The sequence below is a fragment of the Pseudophryne corroboree genome, chromosome 10, assembly GCF_028390025.1.
Source record: "Pseudophryne corroboree isolate aPseCor3 chromosome 10, aPseCor3.hap2, whole genome shotgun sequence".
In the NCBI taxonomy this organism is placed as follows: domain Eukaryota; kingdom Metazoa; phylum Chordata; class Amphibia; order Anura; family Myobatrachidae; genus Pseudophryne; species Pseudophryne corroboree.
The window spans coordinates 239,225,230-239,247,026 of record NC_086453.1 but is presented as its reverse complement, the minus strand read 5'-3'; the positions used below and the strand labels follow the sequence as shown (position 1 = coordinate 239,247,026).

At 47.0% G+C, this 21,797-nt stretch overlaps 1 long non-coding RNA gene across 1 annotated transcript in view; it reads left to right on the top strand.

Annotated features, from left to right (window-relative positions):
- LOC134965462 (uncharacterized) overlaps positions 1–20,376 on the top strand; it is a 111,622-nt gene extending 91,246 nt beyond the window's left edge. The window contains exons 3-4 of the long non-coding RNA XR_010188377.1: positions 18,047–19,113; positions 20,258–20,376. This is a non-coding gene — a long non-coding RNA (uncharacterized LOC134965462). The remainder of the gene's footprint in view (positions 1–18,046; positions 19,114–20,257) is intronic.
- Positions 20,377–21,797: the final 1,421 nt, after the last annotated feature.

Here is a 21,797-nt window from a genome sequence, read left to right as displayed (position 1 = left end):
TGCGTTCCACAGAGTAGATGGAGCGCATTGAACGCAATCTGTTTCCGGACTTATTAAGCATTGGAATACTTTTGTAAACTTTGTGAATTCATCACTTGGCCAAATGTGTGTATATACAGTTCTTTTTAATTATATATGATTGGTGGAACTAGATCTGGAAATTCTGTGGCTATTACAAAGCACCCATTGAAGCAAGCCACTGGTCAGCCAAATGCGCCAATTGTCCAGGTACAGCAGATGAAGAAAAAGATCCCTGTACCACAGAGCCCAAACTAGTCACGTCAATGCTAACAAAGTAAAGAAAGGGGCAAGCATGGACATCATTGCCATAAATGCAACATGATCAAAAGCTGTCTGTGAAGGAGCAAAGAAGCACCATGCTGAGCTCTAGCAGCTGAAGCCACATTAACAGTGACCGGAGTCAACACAAATGGGGCAGAACCAACTACAGGAGGAGCTGAAACTTTTGACGCACCAATAAGTGTTGGTTAAGAAGGTGTTAATAATGACTGAAAAATTTGTGGCCAGTTATTGGAAACTATAGGTACAGTAGCAGAGCTCACCAGCTCTGCCCCAACAGACAACACAACAGCAGTACTGTGTCTATGATCCACCCCTTTATTAACTTTAACTGCTGTCAGCACTTGCCCAAGCCTCACTGCCTCTCACTTCCTGCCAGCTGCAACCAGGTCACCGGGATGGCACCCAGGACCTGGACGGCCTTTGTACCCTTAGGACTGATGTGTCCAGCTAGACGATAGTGCAACCATGTGACCCATGTCTGATCCAAAGCAAAGCCAGAAGTGGAGACCATGTTTCCACTCACAACCAAATGCATATGATTGGGTGAGACCACTGGAACTGTCACAGTGTATCCTGGCTGTAAACAGGCCTGTAATCAGACCACTGGGCTAACTGTAGCTCTGATCACCACTGGAGGAAGGTGGGCTATGGAGCCATGATGCTTTGTAGTGATCCACTCACCTGCCAGAAATGGGTGCTGGCACAGCAGGCTGATGGACCTACCATGAAGGCTATGGCTTCAGCCTCTCCAGCATCAACAAAACGGACAGGAGGGGGCTGCATACCATGTTGGAGACAAGTCAATTTAAATAAACTAAAACACCAAAGAGTGCAACTGAAGAAAATAGATAAGGGGAAAAGATAGTGATAATAACTAAGTATTGTAAGACAGATCCAAAATGAAAGTAAAGAAAAAAGTGCACAAGAAATAACACCAGAATAAGAAAATATCACAAAAACGTAGAATTCAAGTCGGAATTCAAACAGTGTCACTTATCTCAGGAAGTGGTGAGCAGTGCAATGACTGGGAGAAACAAGGGCCAGTGCTGTGTCTGCAGATGATGCAGGTGAGGAGGAGATAGAAAACCGGCTCTGATGCTTTATATATACTGCATGCCATAGGAGGGGCTGTGTCCACCGCTCCCACACCCAGCACAGTCCATGCCCAGACCTCCCCAGCCAGCTACAGGTGGCTACTAGTATCCTCTACTCCCAGATTTGCCGGCACCTATGCCGGGACTGGTGAGCTTACACATGCCAGCACTGGTGCAGCATCACTATAGCCTGCTCATTACAAATATATAATGCTACATACACACACACACACACACACACACACACACTATTTCACTCACACACACTCAGCATAACAGAGCCCCAGCAGCAGGACTTCAAGAAACCCGTCAGCTCCTGTGTGAGTAGCGACTGCTCCGTCCATTATCCGGCCCTGGTGTATATAATTTTGATGGGCTTTTAAGTAATATACTGTATATATACATACAAGTTCAATAAGTATGGTAACAAGACCTCTCATGTGTGTAATGTTCTCTATTTCATTCTAATATCCCACCAGTCCACAGCAGACAGACCACTGCTTCCCCTCACAACCATTAGACAGCACCTTATTTCAATCATACTGTCCCAACATCAGTTGTAAGACAGTTAGGCTGGAAGAAATATGGTCAACCTTTGAAGTATGTAGTGTGATCAAATTTCTGCATTTGAAGGACATATAAGCAGCTAAACTTCATCACCAACTTGTCGAAGTGCACGGAGATAACGTACATATCATGGAAAAATGTTTGCACAATAATGCCATACCACGCTCAGCCAACTGCACTTGTGAGTTGTTACAGTGCTACCATTGGGAGATACTGGACCATCCTTTCTACAGCCCTGACATGGCATAGAGTGATTCCCATCTCTTTGGAGTTTGGATCATTGAAGAAGCATTTGGGTGGAAGGCGATTCACAAAGATGGTGAAGTTCAATAAGCCATCATGTTCTGGCTTTAGACGCTTGACACTGATTGCTTCTATGCCTGGATAGATGTCTTGGTGTACAGATGGAGCCTCCCTTATTGTTGCATTTCTCCGCCAAAACTGAGTATTTGTTGCGCCTTAGCTATAGCTCAGGTTGTTGAAGTGTTGCACGGAGAGGCTCATTAAGATGCGAACAACATACACAGCATGCAATACACATCTTCATCCAGGGTGGCTAATGCTCCACTAATCCATGACTGTAGAGCAAATAGCAGTGGATGAGTATATACAGTACAGTACAGTAATCGTACTGTAATAGTATACTCTTAGCAAGCTCTGGCAATGGGCAGTGACAACTGTAATGTTATACACACAGACCAATAATCAGATGGAGAGAGGCAATAAAAAACTTGAAGTGTATAGCGTACTGTAAATAAAGGGATACTGTAGAAATTATTCATTATCTGTCGGGACCAAAAAAATAGATCAAAAAATAAAAATTGTGTATAGATACGCAAACTTACGTGTTAAAGCAATGGTCTATTTGCGTTATGGTTATATGAGCATCCAAGACCCATAGACAATACAGCATAAGCAAAACCAATTGAAAGGGATCACTGCTTCTATTTACACATGAGTTTGCATCTGTATCACCACGCGTCATGGCCTAGTAGTGAGGTGTACTTGTCCCCATGCTCATGATCCTGGGTTTGATTCCCAGAAAGAGCGAATGGCAATTTTTTTTTTACACTTTATTAATATTATTATTTTTTAACATTCATACATTTAAAACCTTATATTCAATAGAATTATGAACACACGAAAAGATCAGTTTTCATTACAAACTGCTTCTGCAACTCAAAATCTGTAGTACAGTATTTCATATAAGCGCTTACTGTTTAATGTACATAGCCGGTATACAGTACATGGGGCTGGGTCTAGCAAACAACGTTACAAAAAAAAAAAAAAAAAAAAAATTGCTCGGTACTCTCGAGTCCCTTCCCCCAACCAAAGCTACTGTAGTATGAGCCCTTCATTTACATACTGTTTTTATTTTATTTATTGAATGCAAGCTGGCCTCCCTGTCTGTGGGCCTAATTCAGACCTGATCGCTGCTGTGCATTTTCGCACAGCAGGAGCTCAGGTATGAACTGCGCATGTGCCAGTGCCGCAGTGCACCGGCGCATGCCAGAGATGCTATGAGCATCTCAGCCCAGCGATTGCCTCTGCCTGATTGCTCGGTGGGAGGGGGCAGGCCAGCGGCATTGGGCTGCCATTTTGGGGGCGCGGTCTGGACAACGCAGGCATGAACGGACCTCGCGGGGGGCAGGCTGCGGCAGCTGCGTGACGTCATGTGCAGCCACTGTGACCCGGAGAGCAACGGGTAGTCCCCTGCCAGCGCACGGGAGCTGCGCTGGTAGAGAGCTACTCTTCAGGTACAAAAGCATCGCTGCCGTGCGATGCTTTTGCACCTGTGCAGCGGGGGGAGGACCAGAAATGCAGGGCAGGCTAGTCCTGTGCTGGGCATCCCCCTGCATGTCAGGATGGCTGATTGAAGCTATGCAAAATTTTGCATGGCTATGATCAGGTCTGAATTAGGACTTGTGAAATGAGCAGTCTCCCAGGGGAAGGGTCAGGTGGGAGCTAACCAGCAGAGTGTGTAGCCTGCCTACAGTATGAATTGAATGGAGAAGTTGCAATAAGGGAGGTCATTCCGAGTTGTTCGCTCGCAAGGCGATTTTAGCAGAGTTGCTCACGCTAAGCCGCCGCCTACTGGGAGTGAATCTTAGCATCTTAAAATTGCGAACGAAGTAATCGCAATATTGCGATTACACACCTCGTAGCAGTTTCTGAGTAGCTTCAGACTTACTCGGCATCTGCGATCAGTTCAGTGCTTGTCGTTCCTGGTTTGACGTCACAAACACACCCAGCGTTCGCCCAGACACTCCTCCGTTTCTCCGGCCACTCCTGCGTTTTTTCCGGAAACGGTAGCGTTTTTTCCCACACGCCCATAAAACGGCCTGTTTCCGCCCAGTAACACCCATTTCCTGTCAATCACATTACGATCGCCAGAACGATGAAAATGCCGTGAGTAAAATTACTAAGTGCATAGCAAATTTACTTGGCGCAGTCGCAGTGCGGACATTGCGCATGTGCATTAAGCGGAAAATCGCTGCGATGCGAGGATTTTTACCGAGCGAACAACTCGGATTGAGGGCCAAGATTCACAGAACTTTACTGGCCTGTCATTTCGGCAGTGATGTGGGGGCGGCAAACACGTATTGATACCATGATTTACTAAGGAACGTTGGGTTTCAGAGGCTGCCTATTAAAGCAAAGATAAGAGTCTTGTAATTTGAAGTCACACTTGTATATTTGTGTAATAAGTAGCACCTACATTTTTTTTCTAATTTTGACTGTATATATCTGTGTGCATGTCTGAGACCATATACAGTGTATGACAGGACTTGTTTTGACAACATTAGAAAAAAACTGTTTATACTAATCTTTACACAGATATACAATACAAGTGTGTCCTTTGCAGGAATTGAACCCTAGCTCAAAGGCATGGCAACCATCAGTGATACCAGTATGCCAAGCTGTGTGTAACTCTATGCTGTACTTTTTCTTTGTATGTGTTGGAAATGTTGAGCCAATGTACAGATGTGTCCTCTTACATCCTTGCTGCAGTCACATTAAACAGCGCTTGAAGTCACACCATGCAGCATCGTGACTCGGTAGCGCTGATTGTCTCTGTTTGTATTTTTTTTTTTGCAAAACTGTGTCTTAGACGCAAAGTAATGTAATAGGATGCGCAAGCAGCTTCTGCTGATTAAAATGATATGCAGCACGCCTATATTCTGTGTGTGACTGCGACTGTATTTGCATACAAAATGCTCTACTACGGGCCCTCATTCCGAGTTGTTCGCTCGTTCTTTTTCATCGCATCGCAGTGAAAATCCGCTTAGTACGCATGCGCAAAGTTCGCACTGCGACTGCGCCAAGTAACTTTACTATGAAGAAAGTATTTTTACTCACGGCTTTTTCTTCGCTCCGGCGATCGTAATGTGATTGACAGGAAATGGGTGTTACTGGGCGGAAACACGGCGTTTCAGGGGCGTGTGGCTGAAAACGCTACCGTTTCCGGAAAAAACGCAGGAGTGGCCGGAGAAACGGTGGGAGTGCCTGGGCGAACGCTGGGTGTGTTTGTGACGTCAACCAGGAACGACAAGCACTGAACTGATCGCACAGGCAGAGTAAGTCTGGAGCTACTCAGAAACTGCTAAGTAGTTAGTAATCGCAATATTGCGAATACATCGGTCGCAATTTTAAGAAGCTAAGATTCACTCCCAGTAGGCGGCGGCTTAGCGTGTGTAACTCTGCTAAATTCGCCTTGCGACCGATCAACTCGGAATGAGGGCCACAGTATTTTCCTACAATAAAAACACTGTAACATTTAATTTCGGATGCAGATAGAGCCGCTATAACACAGAGGATAGTGAAGTGCATGGTAACCATCGGCAATACAGTACCACTAGGCCAACATAGCCACAGATATGTACAGTAAAGTAGTTCTTGCACTATAGTGTATTTAAATGAAAACATCACTCACACGCAATGGTGATTCTTGCACTATAGTATGTTTTTGGACACCTCACACAAGGCCATACTATTAATTATATGTATATGTATGCGCTGAATAAATTTACTCAATTAGAGGTCTTGGTATCTTATTTAATGAACAATCCTCGTATATATATTATACATAAAATCTATAATATATTGTGTATTGAATCTATTTATAACATATTAATATACCAAATATGATTATATCCAGCACTGCTTGCTATTTGTTTTAAAAAAGAAAAAGCAAGTCACAATGCACCTAGACAAACAATGTTGCAATGCAAGGGGTATACACATACATTTTTTATTTTGAATGCAGGGTAAATATTGTCTGCTTTTGCATGCAGCCTACATGGCAATTTAGATTTGCATTTGGACACGCCCCTCACAAATAAAAATGTATCTGCACATTTTAAATCTGCCATACATGCAGTGCAACATGGCTTTGCCAAAGATCTAAAAGGGTATTTCATAGTTGATCGCAACAGCAAATTTGTTAGCAGTAGGGCAAAACCTTGGCCCTCATTCCGAGTTGTTCGCTCGCTAGCTGCTTTTAGCAGCATTGCACACGCTAGGCTGCCGCCCTCTGGGAGTGTATCTTAGCTTAGCAGAATTGCGAACGAAAGATTAGCAGATTTGCGAATAGAAATTTCTTAGCAGTTTCTGAGTAGCTCCAGACTTACTCAGCCATTGCGATCAGTTCAGTCAGTTTCGTTCCTGGTTTGACGTCACAAACACACCCAGCGTTCGCCCAGACACTCCCCTGTTTCTTCAGACACTACCGCGTTTTTCCCAGAAACACCAGCGTTTTTTCTCACACTCCCATAAAATGGCCAGTTTCCGCCCAGAAACACCCACTTCCTGTCAATCACACTCCGATCACCAGAATTATGAAAAATCCTCGTTATGCCGTGAGTAAAATACCTAACTTTTGAGTAAAATAACTAAGCGCATGCGCTCTGCGACCCTTGCGCATGCGCAGTAAGCGACTAATCGCAATATAGCGAAACTCGGCAACGAGCGAACAACTCGGAATGAGGGCCCTTGTGCACTGCAGGTGTGGCAGATATAACATGTGCAGAGAGAGTTAGATTTGGGGGGGTTATTTTATTTCTGTGCAGGGTAAATACTGGCTGCTTTATTTTTACACTGCAATTTAGATTTCAGTTTGGATTAGATGAGGGCTGAATAAGCAGGAGACCATATAAGAGCCCCATTTTTTGTGATTGGTTGTTTATGACAAAGCAGTTGCTAGGTAGTTTTTTCCAAGGGATCTTGGGAATTTTCAATAGGTTGTTTTCCTTGTCCATCAGTATTTGTGGGTGTAGGCTGCAGTGCATATAAAAGCTTGGGTCATGTGCTTCATACTTCCTCTTGCCATTTGGACAGCTAAGTAACACTGGGGGTCATTCCGAGTTGTTCGCTCGTTGCCGATTTTCGCAACGGAGCAATTAATGCGAAAATGCGCATGCGCATGGTACGCAGTGCGCATGCGCTAAGTATTTTAGCTCAAAACTTAGTAGATTTACTCACGTCCAAACGAAGAATTTTCATCGTTGAAGTGATCGGAGTGTGATTGACAGGAAGTGGGTGTTTCTGGGCGGAAGCTGACCGTTTTCTAGGAGTGTGCGGAAAAACGCAGGCGTGCCAGGATAAAACGCGGGAGTGTCTGGAGAAACGGGGGAGTGGCTGGCCGAACGCAGGGCGTGTTTGTGACGTCAAACCAGGAACGAAACGGCCTGAGCTGATCGCAGTGTAGGAGTAAGTCTCGAGCTACTCAGAAACTGCTAAGAATTTTCTATTCGCAATTCTGCTACTCCTTCGTTCGCAATTCTGCTAAGCGAAGATACACTCCCAGAGGGCGGCGGCCTAGCTTGTGCAATGCTGCTAAAATCTGGTAGCGAGCGACCAACTCGGAATGAGACTGCTGCATTAATGTTCATGTTCTTTCATTCCTCCCTCTTAGTTTTCAGCAATTGTCCCCTGTTGTTTGTTTGTTTGTTCATCCCCCTCTCACTCCCAGCCTTCACCCCCCCCCCCCTCAGCTCTCCCTTTTTATGTTAAGCCACATGCATGCCCTGCCGTCCCCCTTTACCCCATCCTCGGCGTGGTTTTCCTCCCGCCCGGCGTTTGCCGCGGTCCCCGCTCCCCTTCTCCCGGCTGCGGCGCCTGCCGGTAAATGGCACTCACCAGTGGTATTGGTCGGGTTCTGGGTCGCCTGCGGCGGGGGCGCGGGTCTGCGCGGGCCGGGGAGCTCCGGCTGCTGATGCTGGGTCTTCCGGCGGATGCGCCGAGTGGCGGGGGTCTCTGAGTTTCCCCGTGCGGGAGCTCTGTGCTGGCGCCGCTGCAGGCTGTCAGCCTACGGCCCAATGCTGCGGCGGGTCTCTCTGCCGGGCCTCCCGTGGTTTATATGGGGTGCTTTGCTGTGGCTCTCGGGGGCCCCTCCTGGCCGCCTGTTTTTCCATATGGGTTGGGTTACATTTTTCTCTATGCGGGGGGGAGCGTTATTAGGTCCGATACCGGGGTCCCCGGTCCTGGGCCTGCTGCGGGGTTGCACAGTGTGTGCGTGTGTGCGCTCCCTGCTGGGCGCTCTGGTATGCCGCAGTTTGTTATGGGACATATATTTTACCTTACCCCGAGTGGTCGGCCCCCTCCCGCTCGTGCTTCCCACAGGGGTTCTGCTAAGCATGTTTTTTTTTTTTTGGGTCTAGTTTTTTGGTAAGCCACCTTCCCCCGTTACCATGGCTCGCATATACCGGTCTGCCTGTGGCCCCTCTCTTTTTCCCGTACTCTGGGTTCAGTGCACATGGTCCTTTACCAGAAGTCAAACTCCTATCCCTTGTACCCCCGATTAGGGATCCCTGGCTGCCGGACTATGGCGTGGGCTATTGCACGGCGGGCGGGGCTGCACCTGCCACCGCTGCTCAGCCTGCGCCATGTTTGTTACCTTCGCCTCCTGGTTACCCTCCGGTTTCCAGTGAGGCGGTGCAACCCCTCCCCCCTCACTCTTTTCCTTCTGTATTTGTCTGCGGTTGGTGGCGTTGATATGCCCGCTTTAACCCTGGTTTGTTGTTTCCCATGAGTTTGCAGTTTTTAAGCAGGCATGGAGTCGGAGGTCGACGTGTGATCCGGATCGGTGTCCTCAGGAGGCGTGTGGAGCGAGATCGTCGTCGGCCGGGGAGGCTGACAGCGTTACGGGCTCTTCGGGTAAGGGTGAGCATGCAATTATTTCTTGTTCCTTTATCTTTCCTCTTCTAGCCTTATCGTAGTGTTAACTCTGGGTCACCTGGGCGCAGGGTAGGTTAGCTCAGCTCCTTGCGCAGCGCATAGTTTCAATGACTCGGCCGGGTCAGGGACAGTGGTGCCGTCTGATCCCTCACCTTTTGGGTGTGATGGCCGGTAGCCCCGTGGTGGGGCTGTTTTTCCTCTAGCATACCAGGCCTGGCATAGGTTGGAATCCCGCATTATTATGTTTTTGGTTCTTGTCTTTGTTTGCTGCCCCGCGGGGTCAGATTCTCTGTTGTGGATACGGTTCCGTTCGTTGTACTGGGACATTTCAGGCGGGGATACGCGGGGGAATGTGCGGCCCCTTTTCTACGCTTCCCACTGGGTGCGTTCTCTGGGGCACTGCGTTTTTGTTTCCATTGTAACGTTCTCTTTGCAGGCCTGGGCGGCTGCTCGGTTCGCGGATGTTTTAGCTCCGTTTTTGTCATTGTATCAGGTTCTGGGTTCCTGTTGGGTCGGGTAGACCGGGGGTTTTTGGCGTGCTGCCCCAGCTATTGGGTGTTGGGATGGTTTCGGCCATTCGTGGCCGTCACCTTACTGCGGACAAGGTCCAGCGGCATCCAGATACTTTTCAGTTTTTGCCGGTCAGCGTACGGGCGGCTCATGCTGGGGCCTATTTGGCTGGGCTCTTTTACTTTTGGCTTTTATTTCTTTCACCCTTGTGTGTCTGACCGGTTATCTCCTACTTTCGCGGTTGCCACGAGTCATTACGGCTTGGGTACTTTTTCACTCAGCCTCTTTCTTTTCGCAGGGGTTTCACCAGGAACCTCTTGTTGTTTGAATTGTTCCCTTTCGTTGTCGCATCGGCGTTAGGAGCGCTGCGTTTTTTGGATCGGTCTATTGTTTTTCTGGGTGATTGCCTGGGTGTGGTTCGTGCTCTTCACGATCGGCGTTCTCCCTCCCCTCGGCCCTCCACCTATTCCGTCGTTTGGTTCCCCTATGTTTGCAGGCGACGTGTGTTTCCCGGTGACGTTACCCGGGTATGGCCCATGGGGGTGGCAGAGACATGGTTGTGTTTACGCTTTGTTGCATTCCATGCATTGGTGCCAGGGGCGGCTGTTTATGTTTCTTTCTATGCCTGACTTGGTGCCTGGCCGAGTTGGTCCAGCTAGTTGGATGGGTCAGTATGGGTCTCCTCCCATGCTCCTGACAATGGCTCGGATTGCCGTGATTCATTGGCGTTTTGGAGTAGGTTGGGTCACTCCGGTGGGTTGTGTTTATTGGGTCACTTTTGGATGTTTGACGGCCTTTGTCTGGGGGTTTTTCCCGGTAGGGCAGGTCTAAGGCGGCCATGGGCATTTCTTTTCGCTCCATACTACTACAGCTGCCGGACCCCACTGGGTCTGTCGTACTATCCATGGCCCTTAATGTGCCTGCAGTTTTGGGGAGCCCGTTAATTTGAAGCTGTTTGTGGTCCCTTTAGGTGTCTGGACAGGCGGGGTGTAGTTTGGTTATGAGGTTTGCGTTGTTCGTGATAGGTTTTTGCGCTGGTTTTCTTTAGGGCGTTCCGGATCGGTGGTTCGGTTGCCGGTGGCAAGTCGTCTTTGTACTCCGGCTTGCCTTTCAGTGATGTTTTGTTGCGTTTATGGCTGGGCGCTGTGCGGCCTTGCCCGTTCTGCAGTGGATTGGGTTGGCCTGGGTCTTTGGTTGCCCCTTAGGGCACAGGCGGAGACGGCTGGTGGCCCATTACACTTGGCGGTGGACGGTGTCTGTTGCGATGGGCGAAGGGATGGCCATTTTTTTTTGTGTGCCCTCCTCCGAGTGGGTTCTCTCTTCTCTAGTTTGGTTCTCTGCTGCGCCTACGGCTATGGTGGTTGCCGGGGCTTTTTGCAGTGTTGGGACCCGGGTACTTATTCCTTGCGATTTGGGGTGGCTACGCATGCTGCAGAGGCAGTACTTCAGTGGTAGCTTTTTTGGGTGCTGGGCTGCTGGGGATATATGTGATATTCAGCCTCTTTGCATTTGGGTAAGGTTTTCAGGCTATGATACCCATTTCCTTGCGGATTGGGGATGTTGCGCATGCCATGGCGGCAGGTGCTTCAGCAGCAGTAATTCAGGTGCGGGGCCTCTGAGAGTCTGTGTGATTTGTAGCCTCTGTACGTTTGGTTGAGGTTTTCAGGCTAAGATACCCATTCCTTGCGGATTGGGGCTGTTGCACGTGCTGCGGTGGTAGGTTCTTTAGCGGCAGCGCTCTGGGTGCTGGGCCACGGAGACAGTGCGTGGTATGGAGTTTTTAGGGCTGGAGTACCCATTCCTTGCGGATTTGGCCAGCTACGTGTGCTGCGGTGGCAGGTTCTTTGGCGGCAGTGTTTTCCGGTGCTGGGCCGCTGGGGATTTGCGTTGTTTTAAGTTTAGGACTGGGGTACCCATTTCTTGGGATTGAGGCAGCTGTTCATGCTGCCATGGTGGGTTTGGCAGCGGCAGCGATTCAGGTGCTGGGCCGCTGGGCATCTGCGTGGTATCCTACGTGTGTACGTTGGATAAGGTTTTAGGGCTATGGTTCCCCTTTCGTGCGGAGGGGGGCAGTTGCGCATGCAGCAGCGGCAGTTTCTTCAGTGGAAGCGATTCAGGTGCTGGGTCACTGGGAGTGTGCATTGTGTTACAGTTTGGCGGACAGTCGCTACCAGCCAGCGGTCAAGAGTGTGCATAAGTGGTCATTATGGGGCGCCCCCCTTTTGGTAAGATGGCGAGTGTGTCCTCTCCCTGCGGTTTCGTCTGTTGCTCTGCTGGAGTAAGGGGTGGTGAGTTCTGCACAATGCGGGTTATGCTTTAGGAGGTGGTGGGTAGTCCCCTCCTAGGTTTTCGGTATTCTGCTAGTTGACTGATGCTGGTGGGTTGGTAGCGCCATTTTCTAACAGTGTTTTGGGGTGCGGCTTCTGGGCTATGGTACCCATTCCTTGCGGAATGGGGCAGCTGCGCCACCTACGGCGGCTGTGATTCGGGTGCTGGGCCATTTGGAATCTGCGTTGTATAAGTTGTTTATGTTTGTAAGGTTTTAGTGGCGCCTGATGCGCTAACCCAAAAACTATGTTTACCGGTCAGTTTTTGAACGGGTAGCGTTCAGAAATTGAGGGTGTGAAGCAAATTTTTTTAAATTTTCCTTAAAGGGGGCCTAATTACAATTGTCTTATTAAAGGTCCACGGGAGGTTTTTGAGTTTTCTCCTTCACTTGGGTTTGTTTTTTGCTACTGTTTATCGGGTAAATTTTGTTGTCTGTTTTAGCACAGGTGTTAGGGATCTTTTCTTTTTCAGATGCTATCAACGCGCAGGAGGATGTCCCTGTATGGCCATTTTTAACAAAATAAAATTTTGGGCGGATTCGCATCCTATGGCAAGAGGAACGGCTGTGGTTTTGGTCACGTGGTGGTCCCTGCGTACGGAGCTCATGGCTTGCGCGGGGGTCATTTGGTTGGGTTTTCTTTTCTACCGGATAGGTGGGTGGTGTCACCCGTTCGGTATCCTGCCTTTAGTCGGTACTGTTTTTTGGTCGTGTTCATAGGTTTCTGCCTCATATTTGCTATCAGGTCCCATTTTGTTGCTCCATGCACTCACTGGCTGTTCAGCGGCGTTTTGCTGTCATTGGCCGGGGAGGATTATGCTTCATTGTTATTGTAGGGGTGCAGCATGTTTCTCTGCTGTCTGTTCAGGCACGGGAGACGGTGGCTCTGCGGGTTTGTTTTTGTAGCTTTTGGTGGTTTGGTAGGGCGGTTTCTTTTGCTGGTCCTCCGGGCCTACAGTTGTTTGCAGTGTTTAAGCATGTTAGTCTCTTCATCGGGGGGGGTAGGTGGTTTTCTTGATGGGATTTTTGGGTTTTGCCTTAGCTTACAAGGTTGTTTTTATGTTTTTTTCTGGAGATGGGGGTCGTGGTTTGGTAAACCTCGTGTGGCGGGAAAGTCGCTACCAGCCAGCGGTTATATAGGCCTAAGTGGTCATTGTGGGGCACCCTCTTTCGGAATGGACGGCGAGTGTGTCCTTACCCTGCGGTTGAACAATCGGACGCTCCCCTAGGGGAGCATCCCTATTTGCCAGAGGAAAGAGTGGTGGGTCCTGCACAATGCGGGTTAGGCATGTAGGAGGTGGTTGTTGTGGTAGTCCCCTCCTCCTTTTCGGTGATTTAATCAGATGACTGGAGCTGGCGTTTGGTAGCGCCTTTATCTTTGCCATCCTCCAACATAAAATCTAGTTTAAAGTTCCGGTCAGTCATCAATAAATACGTCTGACCTTTTAAATCTAGCTATTGGTGTCCGTGTCTTTATTTGTAGTGCTAAGCTAGCTTAAAGTTAAAGTGTAAGTGATCACAATAAAATGATAGGCGCCTTAAACACACCCCACCCATATCTAACTCTCTCTGCACATGTTATATCTGCCCCCCCCCCACACACCTGCAGTGCACATGGGCCCTCATTCCGAGTTGTTCGCAGCGGATCATCGCATCGCAAATGGCAGGAAACCCACACACTGCGCACAGCGCAAAAGCGAAAATACGCATGCGCAAGCATAGCGATACGACACTTGTGCAGAATTACTACAAAGAAAACTGCTCGTACTACACAAACGAAAATGGGGAGTGACGGAGGCGTGGCAGAGGCACGGCTTCGCAATCCTATGACATGGGCGTGAAAGTGGGCGGCTAGTGTGGGAGTATGCATCCAGCAGTAGGCGTGTTTTTGGCAAAAATGCGTATCCTATGTTAAAAGTAGTGATGAGCGGATTCGGTTTTACTCGGTTTTACTCGGTTCTCAAAACCGAATCTTATTGGCTCACTGATGTCACGTGTTTTGGATAGCCAATAAGATTCGGTTTTGAGAACCGAGTAAAACCGAGTAAAACCGAATCCGCTCATCACTAGTTAAAAGTATAACAAATTTTCGCTGTCTTCACGCAGCAGAAGAGTGAGTCTGCAGCTACTCAGCACTTGCGAAGTACTGTTACAAGTGTGTGTGTGCTCTAATTAGCAATTAATTAGCAACTGAATTCACCTGTTGAGCATTTACTTGCAAAACACTGCTCTTACAAAATAATACAAGCAGCAATTATATGGCCACTTCATATTTGTATTGTTAGCACAAACAAATCTGACACACTCACAAATAATGCACTGTATTTTTTGAACCAATAAAAATTAACTGATGTTAAATGCATGTTTAAATTATTTGTTTTATAATCTCAAATGTGACAAAACTAACTAATAAACTACATCAGCTAAATCTTCTCAACATAGACATATTCCTTTGTACATATCAAATAACATGAGCACCATAATGCAGCCTACATTTAATGTGACTTATTTAAAAGAAAAAAAAAAAGAAAAATATGTGTCCATATCTAATACTATGGCATGTTGCCCCTAGTAACCCAAGTTTTTTTTTTGGTTAATATTTTTGTATATGTTAATTTAAGTGTTGTGCAAGGCATACAGATTTACAATTACACTATGCAATGTTTGCCTTAATATTCTGATTGTTCCCTTGTTCCACAAATGTCAATATGCCATGTTCAAGTTTACAGGGCACAGTTTTCATGAGTGCATAACCTTTAATAAAACACACAAACAATTGTAAAGTAATTTTTTTTTTACTTCAAATAAAGTTCAAAATCAACACAACATGGCTACAAATGAGCATCACATACAGAGATGGACATAGCAGTAAGCAGATGGCATTGGGCAAATGCACATAGCAAAACCCAGTACTATGGTAACCCCTTATTCTGCCAGAATTAGTTTTTTTCAATTAAGTAAGTGAACCCCCAGCCAGAATAAACTTTTAGGGGAACTGAGGTAGATTCCGGAACAAACACACAAACACAAACATACACAGCACGCTAGGAAGAGGAAGATGGCTCAGGTGTAGGCACAAATAACTCACAGGCTACAATTTAAAGAAAACATTTCACTTTGAGGGAGTTCTACATTCTGGCTACACAAGCCAAAATCAAAAAATACATCGAGGCAACATGTAAAACATGGGTGCTGCCCATCTGGAGAGACATCACTTTCTCTTTTTTTTCTCCGCCTGATGATGTTCTTCTTGGCTTGGTCTGCAGAGCGACCTTCGAGGGCCCTGCCCAGTGGGATGTTCTTCCTGGGCAGGGGGAGGGGAGGGAGCCGATGTGGCTGGCTCTCTGCCACTGTGGGCAAGGGAGACAGCGATGTCCTGGAGCCCTTGCCGAATGGAATTGGCAAGTTCATGGAAGGAGGAGGCGAGTTGATCTTGTCCCTGCCTGATCTCTGCCAGACCTTGGCAGAGTTGAGCTACACCTTGCTCCACACTGGTTCTGTGCTCAGTGAGCCGGACAGGTATCTGGCTTACCTCCCGGAGCATCCTGTCCTGAAAAGCATTCAGGCTCTCACCATACCTGGCTATTTCAGTCAGGATTTCCGGGATAGCAGAGGGTTGGGTGGGGGGGCCAGTTGGAATCTGGATGGGTGGGATTTGTGGTCCCACACTGCCAGACACACTAGGTCCCTCCACCTTAGCCTCAGCCACATAACCCTCCTGTGACTCTACCTGCTCACCCCCCTGTGCTGTGTTATGTGCAAAGCAAATAGAAGAATGAGTGGAAAAAGAGTAGATAAAAACAATATGAGATTTTTGTTTAAATTTAAAAAAAAAAAATGTGTGTAAACTTACAGTACTTGGCAAGTCATGTGCATGGAGTATTTCAGGCAGGTCCGTGTCCATATAAGACACCCCAACCCCCTCCTCGTAGCTCACACAGTCCATCACTATCTCCTCCAGATCTGTGTATTCCACAGTGGCAGCTGGTCCTCCCCCTGTTGCCCTCGAGGCATTCCACTCCGCAGACCTCTTGCCCTTCAGGCGGGATTTGAAGTCGGCCCAACTACATATGTGGTGAAAAACAGGGGCAAGGTAGTGTTAAATTTTGGAAACCTGCTTTAATATATAGTACACATGCTATGCATTTGGTTGCTATAGGCAACATCACATCTAAGTTACTTTTTAATAATACTTGGCACAGAAAATGGACTGGCAATATACACTTACCGTCTGCGAACTTGCTGCGAGGTGCGGACTATTGAGCTGACTTCATTAATAGAATTAGTGATGTCCCTCCAAATTCTGTCTTTGGTTGCAGCACCCATGTTTTTGGGTCCTCGATGTATTTTTTGCATGGCCTGTGTGACCAAAATCCGTAACTCCCTCTTAGTGAATGCGGGCTGCCTTTTTTTTGTCTGGAAGTAGCCTGTGAGCTATCATCCTGACCTTCATCACCATCTTCCTCTTCACTAGCTGCTTGTGTAGTTTGTGTTTGAGCTGCTAGTCCAGAATCACCCTCAGTTTCCCCACTAGCTATGTCTGGCAGGGGATTCACTCCTAACTCCTGGGTAGCAGAAGGAGTTTGTATAGTACTGGGTCCTGGTATTTCTGAGTCTGCATTTGCAAAATCAAGCATCTGCCTCCGCAGTGCTAATCTTCTCTGTGTTAGTGCTGCCATCTGCTTCTGCACCTCGTCCATCTCTGCTGCCGTCTGCTCACGAGTAGCCATGTTGCTGGTATCATGTGTGTATGCACGAGTGTTCAGGTATTTATAGCTGCTTGCGTTTTCCGGTGCGGAATTCCGCGCAGGTGTATATTATGCTAATTGGTGCAGTAATTGCTGCACTGGCTATATGAACGCCTTGCATGCAGCCTGTGTGTGGGTGTATGCGGAAAATTACTAAAGCACGGTGGACATTTCTGAGTGAGCACATGTGAGTGAGTTTTGAGAGTATTTTATTTTGTTTCAGCACATTTTTTTATGGCAATATTGTCCTTTTCATGTATGTTGTGTAAGATTGTTGTATCCAATAGTTTTTAATAGTTTATAAAGTATTTATTTTATATATGTGTGAAGACTAATATGTTTATGATGTGAAGTCATATTTTAATAATATGTGTGTGTTTGTGTGTGTGTGTGTGTGTCCGCATGTGCGAATCTCCGCCCATGAGAACTATACAAACTGTCCTGCACATCAATGTACACATATCAATAAAGTTGATTACAGATGACACCATACATTTCCAACCAATCACATGCAACCACAAACTATAAATATAAGCCCATATATGGAAAATGCCATTGCCATGATGCGCGCAGCAGCATTCACACGCCGCAAGCTGCGCGTACTAGTGGCAGTGATGGACCGCCGCATAGGCCGCGCAGGGCCCTTTGTCCCAAATAGGGTGAAGCGTGAGGCCTATGCGGAGGTCCGGCGCTTATTGCGGACCCGCGTCCACAGCCGGAGGACCGTTATCCAGATGGAGAGGCGCTGGAGCGACCTCCGCAGGCATACGCCGGACCTGTTGGCGGAGCTCCGCCAACAAATCCGTACCCTATGTAGGCGCAGTTAGTAAAATATTACAGTGCATAACAGATTTTAGCAAATACTTTGCCTACTTTCACTAAGTGAGAGTGTGTAAATTAGCACACTTACAATAAACTTGTAGAATAAACATGAGTGTGTGTGGGTAGGGCAAGCAGTACTGACTGTGTAGCAAGGTGCTTCTGAAAAAGTGCATGTTGTTGTACAGAGTTGCTACACAGGCTGTCAACTGAACCCAATAACTTGCTCAGTGTGGTAATTTTAATAAGGTGTGTTTTTTTTAGAACTGGAGATGTTGCCTATAGCAACCAATCTGATTCAATCTAATATATTCTAGAAGCAGCTTAATAAATGTTACAAATAATCTGTTTGGTTGCTATGGGCAACCTCACCAGTTTCAAAATTAGAAAAACCTATTAATGTTACCCCTGTGTCTTTAACATGGGACAGAACAGAGTAATAGAAAAATGCTGTTGTTATAAATTTTCATGCTACAAACAAAATATTACATATGTCATTATAGGCCGAGCACAACGGCAAGCTGCTGCTGCTGAGAGCCCCGACCAGTCCCCTTCTGAGCCCCCCTCCCCTTCTCACACCCATTCCCCCTCTCCTTCCCAGTCCCCTTCTCAGCCCCCCTCCCCTTCTCACACCCATTCACCCTCTCCTTCCCAGTCCTCTTCTCAGCCCCCCTCCCCTTCTGTCACCCAATCCCCCTCTCCTTCCCAGCCCCCTTCTCAGCCCCCCTCCCTTTCTGTCACCCAATCCCTCTCTCCTTCCCAGTCCCCTTCTCAGCCCCCCTCCCCTTCTGTCACCCATTCCCCCTCTCCTTACCAGTCCCCTTCTCAGCCCCCCTCCCCTTCTGTCACCCAATCCCCCTCTCCTTCCCAGTCCCCTTCTCAGCCCCCCTCCCCTCTGTCACCAAATCCCCCTCTCCTTCATTGTCCCCTTCTCAGCCCCCCTCCCCTTCTGTCACCCATTCCCCCTCTCCTTCCCAGTCCCCTTCTCAGCCCCCCTCCCCTTCTGTCACCCATTCCTCCTCTCCTTCCTAGTCCCCTTCTCAGCCCCCCTCCCCTTCTGTCACCCATTCCCCCTCTCCTTCCCAGTCCCCTTTTCAGCCCCCCTCCCCTTCTGTCACCCATTCCCCCTCTCCTTCCCAGTCCCCTTCTCAGCCCCCCTCCACCTCTCTTTACCAATACCCCTCTCTGTCCCCCTCCACCTCTGTAGGACAAAGCACCACTCCGCCCACCTCACCCTCTCTTTCCCATTCCCCCTCTCTGGCCCCCTCCCCCTCTGTGACCCAACCCACCTCTATGCCACCCTCCCCCTCTCAATCTGACCAACCCTCTGTACCAAGCTCCCCCTTCCAGCCTCCTTCCACCATCCAGCCTCCTACCCCCATCCAGCCTCCTTCCCCCATCCAGCCGCCATCCCCCATCCAGCCTCCTTCCCCCATCCAGCCTCCTACCCCCATCCAGCCTCCTTCCCCCATCCAGCCGCCATCCCCCATCCAGCCGCCATCCCCACCTTCAGAATGGGCAGCAGAGGCCCCGGAGGCACTTCTGGGAGGTGAACAAGTGGCACAGGACAGTAAGTTGACACTCATTGACATTTAATTTTTAACCGAATTTAACTACACATTCTAATAAATGCAGTGTTGTACTGGGTAAAATCTTTTGCCAAGGTAAAATGTTTGTCTTCTTCATCATGGTATGGATGTTGCATTTACATTTGTGTGAGGAACATTAGATGTACAGTGTCTACGTCTGCAATGTTGAGGATGCCCACTCTAGGTCGACACTCATTATGTCGACAGGGTTGCCCAGGACAACAGGGTTTGTATGTGTAACATTATCTGCTAAACAGTTAGACGTGAGTGGAGTGTAGTATGTTGTTGGACTTTTACACTTGTGGTTGGGTATTCCAATATTTGCACATTGAATTCGCATGCTTCACTTTGTTAGGCTGGCTAAGGACACAGTGATTTTTGTTGTGAAATTTGCACTCAAAAATAAATAACATTTAATTTAAAAACATGTTGGACCTTATGTAGTAAGTAAGGCAGGCTTTTAGGGAGTGTGGGTATGCTACGATATGTTGTCCTTCTGAAGATGTTGATATGCAGTGTGATGATGCAGGGCCATCCCCAAAATGATAAGTCGGCTTCACTCCAGATGTGAATGAATGCAAACATGGTGTTACATTTACTAAGATGGTAGTTCTCTTTAAGATGGATGTTGCCCATAGCAACCAATAAGATTATACTTGTAATTTTTGTGGCCCCTTCTACAAGATAATATGTTGAATTTGATTGGTTGCTATGGTCAACGTCCCATCTTAAATAGAACTCCCATATTAGTAAATTTAACCCATGGTGTGGTACACTTTATTAAAAAATAATAGTTAAAAACAAACATTGCTGAGCAGGCTTCTGTGTTGTTCTGCTACTGATTTATCCTTAAAACAGACATGATGTAGTCACTTAGGCATTAAAGCAGGCCTGTCCAAACTGCGGCCCTCCAGCTGCTGAGAAACTACACATCCCAGCATGCCCTGACACAGTTTTGCATTCTCTGACCCCAAAACTGTGTCTTGACATGCTGGTATATGTAGTTTCACAACAGCTGGAGGGCCTCAGTTTGGACATGCCTGCATTAAAGTGTGCTTTGTGCCTTGCTTGTAAAATAAGTAATGTGAGTAAGTTAGTAATGTTTATGTTGCCTCTTAATTTCAGATGTTGCAGTTGGAGATCCCACAACTTTTGCTGGCATTCTGGCCACCATGCGGCAAAATCTGGAAGCCTTGCTGGCTAATGTGGACCAGCTGCAAAAATTTGCTTAATTTTTTTTTTTTAAACATTTTATATTTTCAGTTTTAAAATAAAAAAAAAATTATGACAAACAATAAAAACTATATATTTCAAGTTAAGCGGGTGTTGTGTTTATTAATGCAATAAAGGAACAGCAGATTGCCTAGCAGAAATTGATTACCTTAAACATTTCACACATCTAACGTAAGATTTATTTAAAAAGCAAAAATACAGTTAGGAGGTTATTGTCTAAATAAAAATGTAAACACCTTCATTCACAAACTAAACCTCTACACACAAAAAACAAAAAACAAAAAAAATTAGACCAGGCACATTTAAAACATCTATTTTTAGAATTTAAACATTTAAATGTTGATGGCCAATTATGCCTACAAAGTGTTCTTCAGGTATTTTTTGAACACTTAATTGGTCATGAACATTATCATTCATTACACTAATTGGATTCGTAATTGAGGAGGGCTTGTGGACTTTAAACTGAAAGGTGTAATTTCACTTAATAGAAAAAAAAAACTATTGTTGTGCGTTTTTCCGCAAAAGTGTGCACTTTTAAGAAGAATGTGTAAATCTACTAAAACTTAGTATTTTTACGTTGACGTTTGTGTTAATGCGATGCCTTCGCATTGCTGCGATGTCATTTGGCGTACGCCCACATTGTGTAATACTGCGAACGAATTGGCAAAAATACGTTGGGGGCGGATATTCGCAATTTTGCAACATGGCCCTCATTCCGAGTTGTTCGCTCGGTAAAAATCTTCGCATCGCAGCGATTTTCCGCTTAATGCGCATGCGCAATGTCCGCACTGCGACTGCGCCAAGTAAATTTGCTATGCAGTTAGGAATTTTACTCACGGCTTTTTCATCGTTCTGGCGATCGTAATGTGATTGACAGGAAATGGGTGTTACTGGGCGGAAACAGGCCGTTTTATGGGCGTGTGGGAAAAAACGCTACCGTTTCCGGAAAAAATGCAGGAGTGGCCGGAGAAACGGAGGAGTGTCTGGGTGAACGCTGGGTGTGTTTGTGACGTCAAACCAGGAACGACAAGCAGTGAAATGATCGCAGATGCCGAGTAAGTCTGGAGCTACTCAGAAACTGCTACGAGGTGTGTAATCGCAATATTGCGAATACATCGTTCGCAATTTTAAGATGCTAAGATTCACTCCCAGTAGGCGGCGGCTTAGCATGAGCAAATCTGCTAAAATCCGCTTGCGAGCGAACAACTCGGAATGACCCCCCATGTTCGCAATTTTGCTCATACCTTGTGCGAACGAAAAAAATAGCGAACAACTCGGAATGACCACCATGGTTTTGCCCAACTGCTAACAAATTTGCTGCTGCGATCAACTCTGAATTAGGCCCTAAAGGGGTCATTCCGAGTTGATCGCTAGATAAAATTGTTCACAGTGCAGCGATTAAGTGAAAAAGCAGCACTTCTGCGCATGCGTA